Consider the following 15,836-nt stretch of genomic DNA (forward strand, 5'->3'; position numbering starts at 1 on the left):
CAAAGAGAAAGTAGAATTGTGGGATGCAAGATCTGCAAGGGGCCTTGGAAGCCTTTAGTTCAAATCCCACCCTTCGTGGAGAAGGGAGCAACCAGAGGAGATTAGCAACCTGTTTCAGGGGAGGGGCTGGGCTACCCTTGTGGGTGTGACTGCGAATCCCACCCTCTCACCACTTCCCAGCCAAGATGAGAAGGTTGAGGAGAGGGCAGGAAAGTCAGAAACCCAGATGAAAGAGATGGTGGTCAAAGGTTTGGTTTTCCTCTCCCTCCCCAAGTCCTGAAGTTGCCTTTTAAAAAAATTCTGAGATGAGAATTTAAATTTAATTTTCATGTTTCCACTAAAAGAGTGGATTGATTAGATTTCAGCTTAAATCAATGTTTGTGTCTTATGAACCAAAGCTTGGAAAATGATCTGTACTTAGAAGGAGACACAGAAGTCTGGAGGTCTGGGAAATCATACGTGAGAACTGAAATTTTTTTTTAGCAATGTGGGCTTTCATGCAAATTATATTTCTACAGGACTTGGGTAAATTTTTTAAATTAAAATACCGTAGGTGGCTGTGTATAGATTTTTTATTTTCAAGTGTCTGTATGAGTCATCGTGAGTTGTCTGACTTTTTCTTCTCAACCATATGTCAGCGTATTCGTCCTTCTTGAGCTGGTTGGTTGATAGAGTCGGTTCTCTGAGGCCACCCCATACAGGTCACTGTGACACACCTTTTACCAGGAGTGTGAGAAATAAGTCAACGTGGGGAACTCCAATATTCTTGAAGAGTTCTATGCTTACTCTTCTCTGTGGGGCAGAAATTACAGTGGTAACTGCTACTGTTGAACTGAGATCCCTAAGTACAATGAGGGTAATTGGATCCCAGGGTGGCAGGAACCAACTGTTGGCAGTTAATTGCAAAATACGAGGTGGTCACGCTTACTGTAAAGGATGGTGAAATCAAAAGCAGTGATCATTATAGCCTGACTCACAGAGACTATGGTATTATCTGGTTGATCATGGTGTCTCTAGACAAGAAGCAAATGAACAGTCTACTAAATTCTTACCTGAGCTGTATAAGTGGAAGAGTTATAGGTCTAGTGAACAGAAGTCTAACTTGATACAACAAAACAGAGAACCATGGCCCTTGGATCAGTTCTCAGATTTGGGTGTGTTTGTAGACTAAGGACCTCTTTAAAAAAGGGGAAACCAGGTCCCCAAGAGGAAGGATCCCAGCACATTGTCAAAATTTTCTACTATTAATCTTTCTCCCAGTCTTCCCCAGAGGGATCTACAGCCATTTACCGAGGGTATTATGCACTGGGGAAAGGAAATAACAAGACATTTTAGAGTTTACCAGACACTGGATCTAAACTGATATAGATTCCAAGAGATCCAAAACATCACAGTGGTCCACCAATCAGAGTAGGAGCTTATGAAGGTCAGGTGATCAATGTCAGGTCCATTACACAGTGCGCTCAGTGGGTCCCAGAGCCCATCCTGTGGTTATTTCCCCAGTTTTGGAGTGCATAATTGGAATAGGTATACCCAGCAACTGGCAGAATCTCCGTATTGGTTCCCTGACCTATGGAGTGAGAGCTTATGGTAGGAAAGGCCAAGTGGTAGCCACTAGAATTGCCTCTACCTACAAAAATAGTAAATCAAATGTAATACTGCATTCCTGGAGGGATTGCAGAGATTAGTGCCACCACTGAGGACTTAAAGGTACAGTAGTGGTCATTTCCACCACGTCCCCACTCAACTTGCCTATTTGTACAGAAGACAGATGTATCTCAGAGAATGACAATGGATTTATTGCTCAATCAGATGGTGATTCCAATTGCAGCTGCTGTTCCAGATGTGGTTTTGTTGCTTGAACAAATTAGCACATCCCCTGGTACCTAGTGTGCAGCTACTGATTTGGAAAATGCCTTCTTCTCTATCCCTGTTAATAGAGATCACCAGAGATAGTTTGCTTTCAACTAGCAAGGCCAGCAATACACCTTCCCCATCCTACCTCAGGGATATATCAACTCTGCAGTCTAATGTCATAATAAAATCTTCAGGGACCTTGATCACCCCTCCCTCCTATAGGACATCACACTGGTTCATTAAACTGGTGACCTTAGGTTGATTGGACCTAGTAGGCAAGAAGTAGTAATTATTCTAAACTTGTTGGTAAGATGTTTGCATGCCAGAAGTTGGGAAATAAATTCCACAAACGGTTCAGGGGATTTACACCTTGATGAAATGTCTAGGGGTTTAGTGGTGTAGGGTATGTCAAGATATCTTTTCCAAGTTGAAGAATAAATTGTTGCATCTGGTCCCTCCTACAACCAAAAATGAGGCACAATGTCTAGTGGGCCTCTTTAAATTTTAGAGGCAACATATTCGTTACTGGGGTGTGCTACTCTGGCCTGTTTACTGAGTGCCCTGAAAAGCTGCTAGTTTATAGTGGGGCCCAGAACAAAAGAAGGCTCTGCAACAGGTCCAGGCTGCCATACAAACTGTTCTGCCACTCGGACCAGAACCCAGAACCCAGATAGAGCATATCTGATCATGTTTGAAGTGTCAGTGCAGAAAGGGATGCTGTCTGAAGCTGTTGGCAGGCTTCTGCAGTTGAATCACAGTGCAGATCCTTACCATTTCATAGCAAAGCCCTGCCATCCTTTGTGGATAACTACTCTTCTTTTGAAAAATATCTTTTGGTCAACTACTTAGTAGAGACCAAACACTTAACTGTGGGCCACCAAGTTACCATGTGAACTCAGATGTCCATCATGTATCAGTTATTGTCTAATCCGCGAGGAGATTAAGTTGGGTGTGCACAGCAGCACTCCATTGTCAAATGGAAGTGATATACACAAGATGGGTATATATGAGAGTGCTATAATTTTCCATCAGTGCACCTGGTTGCTCATTTTGTCTGGAAGGAGAAATTACCAGAGGTATGAGGCTATACAGAGTCATGGGCTGTGGCCAATAGTGTGGACAGACAGGGATTTGTTAAAAACATGTTTAGAAAACTGGCGACAAGGAGACCAGGGAAAAGGTATGTGGATAGATCTCCCTGAATGGACAAAGAATGTGAAGATATTTGTGTCCCGTATAAAAGCTCACCAAAGGGTGACCTCAGCAGAGGAAGCCTTTAATAATCAAATGGACAGCATGATCAGTTCTGTGGATACTGGTCAGCCTCTTTTTACAGCCACTCCCATCTTTGCCCAATGAGCTCATGAACAAAGTGGCCATGGTGGCAGGGATGGAGGTTATGCACGAATCAGGAACTTACAAAGCCACCGTGTCTACAGCCACTGAAGAATGTCCAATCTGAGAAGCAGATTGGATCAATGTGGATTCCCCAATATGGCACCATTCCAAGGGGGTAACCAGTCCACTACCTGGTGGTAGATTGATTACATTGGACCACTTCTATCATGGAAGGGTCAGCACTTTTTTTTGTTTTTTTAACATGAATAGATACTTAATCTGGATTTGCCTTCCTTGTCTGAAAGTCTTCTGCCAAAACTACAACCCACGGATTTAGAGAATAGCTCTTCCACTGTCATGATATCCTACACAACACTGCTTTTGATCAAGGAATTTACTTCACAGCAAATGAAGCATGGTAATGAGCCCATGCTCATGGAATTTACTAGTTTTACTATTTCCCCCATCATCCTGAAGTGGTTGTCCTGGTAGGATGGTGGAATGGCCTTTTAAAGACTCAGTTGCAGCACTAGGTAGGTGGAAATACCTTGCAGAGCTTGGGCAATGTCCTCTAGGATGCAGTATATGCTCTAAATCGGTATCCAATATATGTTGCTGTTTCTCCCATAGATTCACAGATCCACTCACTATTACCCCTAGTTATCCGCTAGCAACATTTTTGCTTCCCATCCTCTCATCTTTAGGTTCTGATGGTCTAGAGGTCTTGGTCCCTAAGAAGTAATTCTTCCACTAGAAGACACTATGATTGCATTGAACTGAAAGTTGTGACTGCCATCAGCCGCTCTGGGCATCTCGTGCCTCTGAATTAACAGGCAAAGAAAGGGATTAATGTACTGACTGGGGCACTTGATTCTAATTACCAAGGAGAAATTTGATTGCTACTACACAGGGGGGTAATGACGAGTATGTCTGGAATAAAGGAAGTACTTGAGAGAGTCTCTTAATATTACCAAAGCCTGTGATTAGAGTCAGTGGGAAATTACCAGACCCAATACATACTTGCAGGACTGATAATGGTCCAGACTCTTCAAGGATGAAGGTTTGGGTCACCCACTAGGCAAAGATAATAGTCTTTTAGATACACCAACATGGCTAAGCTACAGTCCCTAGTTATTCACTCAAGCATCAATCTCGAAGTTGCTGTGAAGGTATTTTGTAGATGTGATTAAAGTTCATAATCAGTTGACCTGAAGTAAAGAAGATTATCCTAGATAATCTGGTCATGTGACAAGTTGTAGAAATGAGGACTGTGATAGTTATGAGTATTCCTAATTTTTTAAAGGAATATATATATATATATAAGCTATTTTTGTTTTCTTTCTTTTCTTATTCCCTTATTATCTAACATAAGATCTATTAATAATCATTAACTTTCTATCTCAGCTTTTGAGGTACAGAATATCAAAGAAGACAGAACATCACTCAAGGGCTTTGCATTCTTTTCTGGGAAAAAAGGAAAGTGTGTTTTTGGTTGAACAAAGGATGTTTGTGTCACATTAGGTGGAATTATGACTTGGATATTGCCTTTGTTTGGAAATTAAGTATGTTGAAGGAGACACGCATGGTTGCCAAGTTGACAGGAGTGGATGGTGGTCTTTTAGCTGTAACACCACAGCTAAACTATGGTTCCCAGTTATTCACTCCAACAGTAATCTAGATGTTGCAGTGAAGGTATTTTGTAGATGTGATTAAATTTTATAATCAATTGCCTGTAAATAAAGGAGATTATCCCAGGTAATCTGGATGGGCCTGGTTCAATCAGCTGTAAGAGAAGAAGAAATTCTGCCCGTGGACAGAAGCTTCAGCCCATGCCCAAGAGTTCTAGCTTGCTGTTCCCTATGGCCTGCCCTATACATTTGGATTTGCTTCCACAACTATGTAAACCAATTTCTCGCAGTAAGTATCTTAACATATGTCTCCTACTTGTTCTGCTTCTCTGGTAAACCTTAACGGATACACTTGATTTAACCTTCTGGTGGGTGTGGGAATGGGTATCTGCTCATCAACCTTAGTAATGGAGCTGAAAGCACTGCTGGATCCAAGGAAACTTTTCAGATGGGTAGTTCTGATTTATAGTAAATACAGTAATGACCACCTCATTTATAATGAATATTTTTTGGTTGAAGTAGATGTAGTTCTATGTGCATCACTTCCACAAAGTATGCTTCCTGGGAAAACAAAAGGGCAGGGGTTTCTCTGGGCAAGTAAGTTTGAGAAATGATGTTAAAGAGATGTCTCTCTTTCAAGATTTCTTAAAGCCTTACAATGATACTGCGCATGAGAGATCCAAAAGGAACATAATAGGAGGTGTCTCCTCATCTTATTTGAATATGGAACACTTTTTCCCCCTCTGGGTATTGCAACACTAGAATTGCATGAAAGCTATTTTAGGAAACACTTATCCATACATTTATGGTCTATAAATAAAATTCTGAGTGGGAAGAATCTTATCTCCTTAGCTTGCCTTTTACTTCACCCATAGTAAATTAGACTCTAACCCTATTTTTAAAGACATTTTATAATAAAGACAAAGAGCCAAAAATTAAAGAGTGCTCCAAAATTATATTTGAAAGAAGAATTTTCATATCCTAATCTCAAAAGGATCCCCAGTGGAAATAGCATGCCAAGAGAATTTATCATTATTTGCATATATTATTACGTTTGTACCTAGCTGGTGAAGTGGAAATCTTCTAGTTTGTACATTTAGTATTCCTTGATAGAAACACACACACACACACACGTGCACATCCACATGCATATACACACATATTTTACAGTAGAAATTCAACCAATTTACAGGTTAGAGTCGATGAAAATCACTGATTTTTTTATTCAGGCACTTAATATTTATCTTAGAATTATCATACTCTTAAATTCTACTCTCTAATTTTTCCAACAGCGAAAAAAAGAAACGAAAGCAATGCTGCAAAATTAAATTTTCTAAATGGGTTTAATTTTAAAAGACTAAATTATAAAGCTCAAGCGACTTGGGTAGAATGTCTCATGATTATGCTGCCACGTTAGTATTTTCTGATTTTTATCTGTATAGCATATGTTTCTCTTGCTCTTACTATCTTCTTGCCAAAAATTTTGCAGAGTTTATTTGTCTTTCTCATCTTTACTTTTTACATCTTTTACTTTACATTCTAAAATTTTTATTCTCCACTAAATCTGATAAAGTACATTTCAAACAAGATAAATATCTTAATTTACGCATTTCAGTACTATGAAGATACTGCTGCCATTTCTTTATGCTGTACTATATATGCTCTGTGTATGTTGGATCACAGCATCAACTCAACGTGGATGCTGTGAAATGATTGCATCTCCTGAGGAAAAATGATGAGTTTGTGGGAAAAATCTTTTTCATCCATAATACGTTAGCAAATTCATTATTAGTGAGAAAACCTAGTTTTTCCTATGCCCATCTATTGTTCTAATATTCTATTTAGCCCCTCAAGGGCAGTCTTAGGGACTTATGGGTTGCTGTGCCCCTGGGGTGTGATTACACAGTGGACTGTATACAGTAGGCCGTAAATAACTGCTTGTGTATGATGATCCCTGTGTGTTGTTTCCTTCAACTTGTGCTGCCTGAAGGGGGTTGTCTGGTGTGCCTTCATGGGCTGGGCCGAGAAAGGTTGGGTCAGAGGCTCCTGGGCTCAGTGGAGGTTCTCTGGACATTTCTGTAGTATCCTGGGTTCCACCAGGGCACATCCTGGGCAGTCACTCTACCTTCTTGTCTTCATTTTCAAGGGCAGGCACCATGTCCTGTTTATCTTGCTCTCCCCAGGACCAGGGCAATCCCTGGTAAGGAAAATGTAGCTGCAATTTTCTCCTTCCTGTGAGTAGGGAGTGGAGGAGGGTGTGGGAAGCCCTAAGGCTCTCCTTCGCCCTGCCCCCTGCCCCCCTCCTCTCCCTCCCCAAACAGGAAGGCACATCCACGTGGAGGTGGGTTCTTTGGAGGGAGGATGGGTTGCCGACTTTTCTTGTAATTTGGAATCTAACATGTTGCACACTGAGTTCATGTCTCTAGTTCTCTCCAGCTGCCCCAGGTGGGCACCAAGCAGTCCCCTGCCCAACGCCTGGGTCATGGCTAACAGCTCGGGACTATGGTTCCATCATCATCCTGGGGTTATTGCTGCTCTGACCCTCCCCAGTTCCCCAATCTGCTCTAGGATTTCCCAAGATCTTTTCTGTAGCCAGTTTGAAGCATCCTCTCCGGGTATGCCTCCTTTCCCCTTGGCCACGCCCTCTTTATTTCATACCCTGGCTCCCTACTTTCTTTACCCCCGGCCCTCTCTGGGTCATCCTGGTGTGACAATTTTCCTAAACACTGTTTTTGCCACTTCTTTCCCTGCTTATCAAACCAATCTCATCTCTATGGCAGAACACTGAAGATTTCAATTATCCATGTCTCATCATCGTTTATAGCATAGCAGTTAAGAGCAAGGATTCTGGAGTCAGAAGGCTGGGTTTGAAACCCAATTCTGCCCCGGATAACTGTGTGACCTCAGATGAGTTTCTTAGGTTTCCTCATCTGTGAAATGGCAATAAAGCATTTACTGTATAGGATTGTCTAATATGCTAAGTAATTGTTTGTGGTGAGAATTTTAGGAGATAATAGCAACTCACACACATACAGAGTTATGCTCTCATTCCGCTAGCAAACAAAGGTCACTGCTGTCTATTACTCCTCTACCTCATCTGCTCAGTGCTACCTCTGCTGTCCTTTTCCCAATGCACAGCTTCACCTTCCCCAAGTCCTCTGACTGACCTTGCTCAGCAGTGGTCCAGCTCTTGCATTTCCACCCTTAGGGCCCTTGCCTGGTCTGTATTACTTTATCCTTGGGTTGTTATACTTGCTTCTTATATTTTGTCTTCTCACAGACATTGTCCATGCCATGTATTCCAGCACTTAGAATAGAGCTAAGTTCATGGTTTCAGTATTTTTATTAAGAGCTAAGTACTAAGTATTACGCTTAGTTAATTAAAGGTGAAGAATTGGCATCTTTTTTTAGAAGTTGAATTGCATTTTTAAAGATTAGTATAAAGTCGAGTTAACGAACATCTATCAACTGTCACTTCTATTATCAACTCACGTAATACAAATCTTGCCTATTTGCCTGAAGGAAATGAAGCATCTGGTGTAGACTTCTCAGTCTGGCTCTTTTACCAGTGTGTCTGGTATCTGTTGATAGCAAGAGATGCTTCGTGGGTGCTAGGAAAGGAATCTTAAACTTTACAGAAGAAAGGGAAGCAATGGGTCCTTATGTGTGGAACCAGGAATGCCACCCTTGACAGCAGCCCAGCCCACTGGCAGCCCATTGTATCAGGAGCCCCAGGCATACTTGCTCTCTGATGCTCAGAGACTCAGGAGTGACGCCTGTTTCCGAAGAACGGGAAAACGTTCCTAGTGTTCTTACCATCAAGCTGGTAGCAGATGTTTGAAAAGAGGAAGGGAAAACATGACCCAAAGCATTAAGGCCATTCTGCTTTTTCCAGGCTAGAAAAAGAACTGTGTTTGATCTGTGGCAGGGGTTTTATTTGAACAGAAGCTTCCAAGGGGTTGGGGTATAATTTTGTATACCAGGGCTTGCCTAAGTGAGAATTCCCAAAGGAAGGACCTCTTCCCCCTACGCGTTGCCACTTTGCCATCTCAAAGTCAATGTTTCTATATACCTGGCTTCTGAGCCTCTTCTGTTTCTAAGTTTGTTGCACTAGCCCTCCAAACATAACTACTTTTTCCTAGAGAACTGTCTCTTCCTGGAGAATGTGGAAAAAGAATGCATCACACTTCTGGAGGTGTTCCTCTTTTCCTTTTTTGTATTTTTCTAATTTTATAGAATGAGCTTGTATTATTTTTATGTTGGAAAGATAAGCCTATATATACTTCTAAAGGCAGCAACAGCATTACTTCTCTTCATTAGTTCTTGCTTTTGAATCGACATCAGAGAATTTTGTGTTCTGGTTGTTGCATCGATCCCAAACCCTTTGGTGAAACTTTTGGGCCCCCAGACTCTGGCTCCTTCTCACCGTATTTCTTTTTATGCTTTAACACCCATCTTCTGTTTGAATTAAGACAATATCTTCCCATCTCCTGTATCCCCTCCCCCACAGTGTCTGTCCTTTTGCTCTGTGCTTGTCTGTCCCTGGTGGCCTCTCTTTTGCCTCTGTGACCTGACTCACCTACTAAAGCTCACCTCTGACTCATGGCACTTTCTTGAACCACCTGGGTGCATCCAGACACAGCTGTCTTTTCTCTGAATTGTTACCGCCCTTATCATCTGCAGCAACAATAGACTCCTAGTAACATGACCTTGCATTTCAGCAGCTCTGTGCTGTTTTCAGAGCATGCTCACACCCATTATTTCATCTTCGGGCTGGGATTAGGGGGAGGAGAGTGAGGATCTCACCCTCGGCTCGTGCAAGTGCTGGGTTGGATCCTGTCTTTGTTTAAAATGCTGATATTTTGTTAACTGTGAATTTTTTCTGCATTCATTTTAATTTTTAAGTATATTGCATCAGAACAGTTTCTATCTTGATTCTTGAGTTTTTCATTGTCCTCTTAAATTTTGCACCTGAGGCCAGTGCCTCACTGGCCTCACCCTAGTCCTGACCCTACTTCATTCAGTCCTTTCAGTGATGTGTGCCTGGTGTATCACAGGCCCATTTTGTACACAATGAAAGTCCTCTGTCCCACTTGATTATAAGCTTTGTGAGGCATCTTTGTAGCTGATACTGTTCTGGCCTTTCCCACGTCAACATGTTGAGGTACCTGCTGATGTGTTTACTTCAATGTGTAGCAATGTGATTAGGACCACGTGTAACTGATCAGGACCCTATGGGGCCTTCCCAGAACAGACCCTCCTCATGTCCTCTGTCTGCCTTTTGTCTGTAGAAAAACTTTAGTCAAAGAATAAATTTAATCAGAGAAGTGAACAAATAAAGAAAGAAAGGAAAACAGTCAAGCAAGACAAAATAATAACAGTTTGGCCATTACACAAAGTCAAGGACCTTTAGTTTTTCCTCAAGGGCTACAGATAATATTCTGAGCCATGTCCTCTGAGCTGTTTTGCAGATACTGAAACCCCCACCAGGTGGAAGAAGTTAACTGCATGCTGACCACAAGCACATGGACCCCAGATAGGTTGGAGCCAGAAGGTTGATGTTGTTGACTCTCAATTACCTCACCACCAACCAATCAGAAGTGTGTCCGCAAGTTGATCACATATCCCATAACCCCCCTCTCTCACCCTGTCTTTTTAAAGCTTTTTCTAAAAGCCTTTGGGGAGTTCAGGCCTTTTGAGCACTAGCTGCCTGGACTCCTTGCTTGGCACCTGCAATAAATGCTGCACTTTTCTTCACCAAAACCCAGTGTCAGTAGATTGGCTTTACTGTTCATGGGCAAGTGGACCCAAGTTTGGTTCGGTAACACATGTGGGGACCATAAACTTGTAAAAAAACCCAGTCATTGCCCTTGACCTGTCCATGAGTGCATCTGCCTGTTGACCCCCCTGCACATCTAGGAAGTGGACTTCCTCTGCTTCAGAAATCGAGTTCCCATTTGATAGGGGAGTCATGGGAGCTGTCTGGGAGAGAAGAATTTGACTGAGAACAACCCACTCAGGGGACCTGAGGGAAGTCAAATGTTAGTTGGGTCCCAGGAGCTTCTGTTTCAAGCAGGAAGGAACTCCTTAAAAATTGGCCAATATTTCTGCAAAAGAACATATGCTATGGATTCTGGGATGAATGTAACCTTTGAAGGTTTGCTTGTACAGTGGTGTGGCACTGAGATGACTTTTTTGGAGTCATGAAAATGAAAATGAAATAGTATATACTTAAAAGCTTCTACTCTTGAAATAAAAGTGTAACAGTGTATGCCTTTGAATGTGGTTATGTTGGATTTGGTGTGTTTCAGGTTGGCTCATGGCTGGATTCTTATCCTACCAGGTTATGGAGACTTCTTGTGTCTCCATAGGGAGACACCAGACATCCTACCAGGTTATGGATGACACAAGAAGTAGTGTGTGTGTGTGTGTGTGTGTGTGTGTGTGTGTGTGTGTGTGTAGTGGTGGTGTTTCTCACTACCTGTTATTCCTCTGTTGGTCTGGGGTCATTCTGCCTGTTTGAGGATCGGACATAGAGTGTGGATCTAAATTATTACCTTGAGAGAATAAGATAAAGAAAGAATGTGAATACAGTGCTAAAAAGAAATGAGCTATCAAGGCATGAAAAGAGATGGAGGAAGCTTAAAGGCATATTACCAAGTGAAAGAAGCCAATCTGAGAGGCTACATATTGTATGCATGATTCTGAATATATGACATTCTAGAAAAGGCAAAACTATGGAGACAGTAAAAAAAGATCAGTGAGTGATTGCCAAGGATTATGGAAGGGAGAGAAAGGGATGAATAGGTGGAACACAGAGGATTTTTAGGGCAGTGAAATGATTCTGTATGATACTATAATGATGGATACATGTCATTATACGTTTGTCAAAACTCACAGAATATGCCACAAAGAGGGTCTAAACTGTGGACTTAAGTTGATAATCAAGTATCAATATTGGCTCATCAATTATTGTTACAATTGTAAAAAATGTATCACATTAATGCAAGATGTTAATAATTAAGAAACTCTGAGGTAGGCAGAGAGGGGGTATAAGGAAATTCTTTGTAGTTTCTGCTCAATTTTTCTGTAGACCTAAAGCTTAAAAAAATGAAGTCTATTAATTAAAAGGAAAGAAAGAGAGAAGGAGAGAAAGAAGCCTATTTGTCTCATCTTTCATCTTTCAACAAAGGGCCTTAGCTCTAAACAGCATGTTAGGAAGGAAAGCTTGGTCGGCATGGGGTGAAGCACGGCTCCTTCCAGACACAGCGCACGTCTGCTACCATCAACCCGGCTCAGAACAGCCCGATTTCCTTTTCCAACCCACCACCCATCCTGCATTTAGTCAAATGGAATTTTCAATAATGTGGGTCATGACAGAAGCTTATTGACATGGCAAATGTTCCCTGGGGATATCAAGTTTGATCCCTATCTAGGCTGCCTCGGTTGTGTGACAAATATTTTCACTCACAAGCATAATTCAAACCTTGGCAGAGGCAGGGGTGAGGAGACAGACAGGGAAGTGTTAGATGGAGAAAGAAGGAAAGTGTTTACATCCTTGACACAGCAGCCCGGGGAGGTGACTTTCCCTGCTGTAGTCAGAGCTGGGATTTCTTGCTAATGAAAAAAGTGTAACTGATACTTGCAGAGGGGCCCACGTGCACTAATGAAAACTAGGATGATGAGGAACAAGATGAGAGCAACACCCACCAATGTTCCCCACGAGCTGGGCACCAGTGTAAGCATTTTGAAAAGAGAAATTTATTTAATCATGACAACAGAGGTGGGGTCTACCAATATCCCATTCTACAGATGAAAAGACTGATATTAGATTTGGTTGTGTGGTTAAGATTGCATAGTCAGTAAGAAGCAGAACAGAATTCAAATCCAGTCTTCCAGCTCAGGATGGTGGCCTTTCCCCAAACCATGTGGCCTCTGATTAGCTCCTCCTGACAGGTGACAGTTGTGAGTCGAGCACTGCCCAGCCCTAGTGGGCAGAGAGCAAATGGGTGTTGCCTGGAAATACTTAGACACATAATATATAATACAAACATTCATGCCGTGGGAATCTAAATAAGGACCTCCCGAAAGTGTCTGTGTCCTAATCTCTGGAGCTTGGTGAATATGTGACCTTGTTTGGCAAAAGGGACTTTGCATTTAATTAAGCTTAAGGACATTCAGATGGGGAGATTAACCTGGATTATTCATGTGGAATGTAATCACAAGGGTCTTTATAAGAGCAAAGCAGAAGGGTCAAAGTCAGAGACAGAGAGAGACAGACAGAGAAGGAGGAAGCAGAGGTCAGAACACTGTAAGGCCATAAGCCATGGAATGTGGGTGACCTCTAGAAGCTGGAAAAAGTAAGGAAAAGGATTTTCCCTGAGAGCTTCCAGAAGGAACCAACCCTACTGACAACTTGATTTCAGGACTTTCTGGCCTCCAGACCCAGAACTGTAAGAGACTAACCCTGTGTGGTCTTTGTTTGTTTGTTTTTTTGGCTGCGCCCCACAGCTTCTGGGATCTTAGTTCCCGACCAGGGATTGAACCCGCGTCCTAGGCAGTGAAAGCAGAGTTCTAACCACTGGACCACCAGGGAATTCCCCTCTGTGTGGTCTCAAACCACTAAGTGTGTGGTAATTTGTTATAGGAGCAACAGGAAGCTAATATACGTAGGGAACACACACACACATACTACACGAACATGTATTTTCAGGCATTTAGGGCTGAGCTTGCTGACTCTGGCTCCCAGCCCTTTCTCTGCCCTCTTGAGGTCTGGCTCCCGAGTGTGGCTGGCCTCCTTTCACGCCCATGACTCCTCCCTTTGCCCACTTGAGGGCCCTTACTTTGACCTGGTTTGGATGATAAATTATAGTTGGCCCTTGAACAACATGGGTTTGAACTGCGTGTGCCCACTTATACATGGATTTATTTCAATAAATACTGCAGTACTACACGATCCATGGTTGGATGAATCCTCCAGATATGGGGGACCCATTGATAGGGAGGGCCAACTACAAAGTTCCCTGGGTTTTCAACTGTGGGGTTGGGGGAGGGTTGCTCCCCCTAACTCTTCCCATTTTTCAAGGGTCAACTAAATATGGTTGTCTCATCTCCACCAACCCGGCAGTTGCCTGCAAGTGATTTAGTCCCTGAACATTTAAAATTCCAGGCTGGTCTCCTCCTGCCATCCAGCACACCCCCTGATACCTCCTCCTTGGATCATGGGATTGCCCAAAAAACTATCAAGCCCAACCCCTTAATTTTACAGAAGAGGATGATGACTCCTAAAGACGTTATTGTTCAAGGTCCCATGAACTCGGTGCCAAAACGTGCCTTGAGCTCGGGAATCCTCCAGTAATGGTTCCACGAGAAGTATCTTCCCCACTGATTCACATTGTTCAGGGCACGCTGATGGGGGTGCTGGCCCACCAGGACCTAATACCTGTGTAACCTGCCAGGTCTGACACCAGAACCCTTGGAGTTTGACAGTCTCTTGACTGAAGGTATCTTGTCCCTGCTCAACAATCTTTGCTATGGTTATGGACTGAATTTTTGTGTCCATCCCAATCCATATATTGAAGCTTAACCTCCAGTGTGGCTGTATTTAGAGATGGGGCCTCTGAGGAAATAATTACTGTTGAAAGAGTAAAAGAGGTCGTAAGGGTGGGGCCCTGATTTTATAGGATTAGTGTCCTTATAAGAAGAGACACTAGAGCTTGCTCTCCCTGTCTTTTTCTCCTTATTTGCATGCACAGAGGAAAGGCCATGTGAGGACACAGCCAGAAGACAGCCATCTACAATCCAGGAAGAGAGGTCTCACCAGCAACAGAATCAGCTGGTACCTTGATTTTGGACTTCTAGGCTTTAGAACTGTGAGAAATAAATGTCTGTTGTTCAAGCCACCTGGTGTGGAATTCTGTTATAGCAGCACGGACAGATGGATACAGCTCTCTCCCTTTGAGTCTACACCTGCCTGGCATTTATGCCTCTCAGTGTGTGTCCTCTTCCCCTCCAGCTTTCTCTCACCCTCCCACTCACAACTCTGCTTCCAAACATAAACCTTTCACCACCGACAAACAGGGCACAGAGGTGTCTCAGCTGTTGCCTGGCCTGACCATTCTTGCTGACTGTCAGTGGTCTCCCACCCAAAGCCACTGCTCCTAGCTCCACAAGTTAAAAATCCCGTCCTCCATGTAAGGACCTGCTAGAAGACTGCTTTATCCATGGACTTCCCTGCTCACAGCCAGACCCATTCTTCTGCCTCTGTTGCTACAGGAAGTTTGGGTTTACTATGGCCATGTGTAGGGTGTTGAATAGTGTCCCCCAAATTCATGACCATCTAGAACCTCAGAAGGTGACCTTATGGAAATAGAGTCTTTGCATTTGTAATTAAGTATCTTGAGATGAGATCATGCTGGATTTAGGGTGGGTCCTAAATTGTCCTTTTAAGAAAAGGAAGGAACACAGAGACAGAGGGAAGAAAGAGGCAGAGACCAGAGTGATGTGGCCACAAGCCAAGGAATGCCAGGAGCGACCAGAGACTGGAGGAGGCAAAGAAGGATTCTCCCCTAGAGACTTTGGAGGGAGTAAGACACTGCTGACAGCTTGATTTTGGATTTCTGGCCTCCAGAACTGCGAATCAATTTCTGTTGTTTTCAGCCACCAAGTTTGTATGATTTGTTATGACCGCCCTGGGAAACTAATACCCCAGTATTACAGGTATTCGATTTCACCTCTGCCCTTCAGGACAGGTGCCTTATTGTAGTTAGCATGGGGCCTCCCCTAGCATCCTGACACCTAGTGAGCTTGTAAACTCATACACTGTGCTGAGTCACAGTGAATGTCCCCAGGCTGCTCTGTCATGCATTCTGTTGCTCAGAGGTCTAGTGGCTGGGTCTGTCTTTCTCAGCACAGGGTGTGTGCCCGCCCAGCTCCAAGGATGTGTGAATTGCTGGCAGAGCTGGATGTTAAAATTCCCAACCAGCACTCCAGATTCTCTGCCTGCTCGTTATG

The sequence above is a fragment of the Balaenoptera ricei genome, chromosome 4 (genome assembly GCF_028023285.1).
Source record: "Balaenoptera ricei isolate mBalRic1 chromosome 4, mBalRic1.hap2, whole genome shotgun sequence".
NCBI lineage: Eukaryota > Metazoa > Chordata > Mammalia > Artiodactyla > Balaenopteridae > Balaenoptera > Balaenoptera ricei.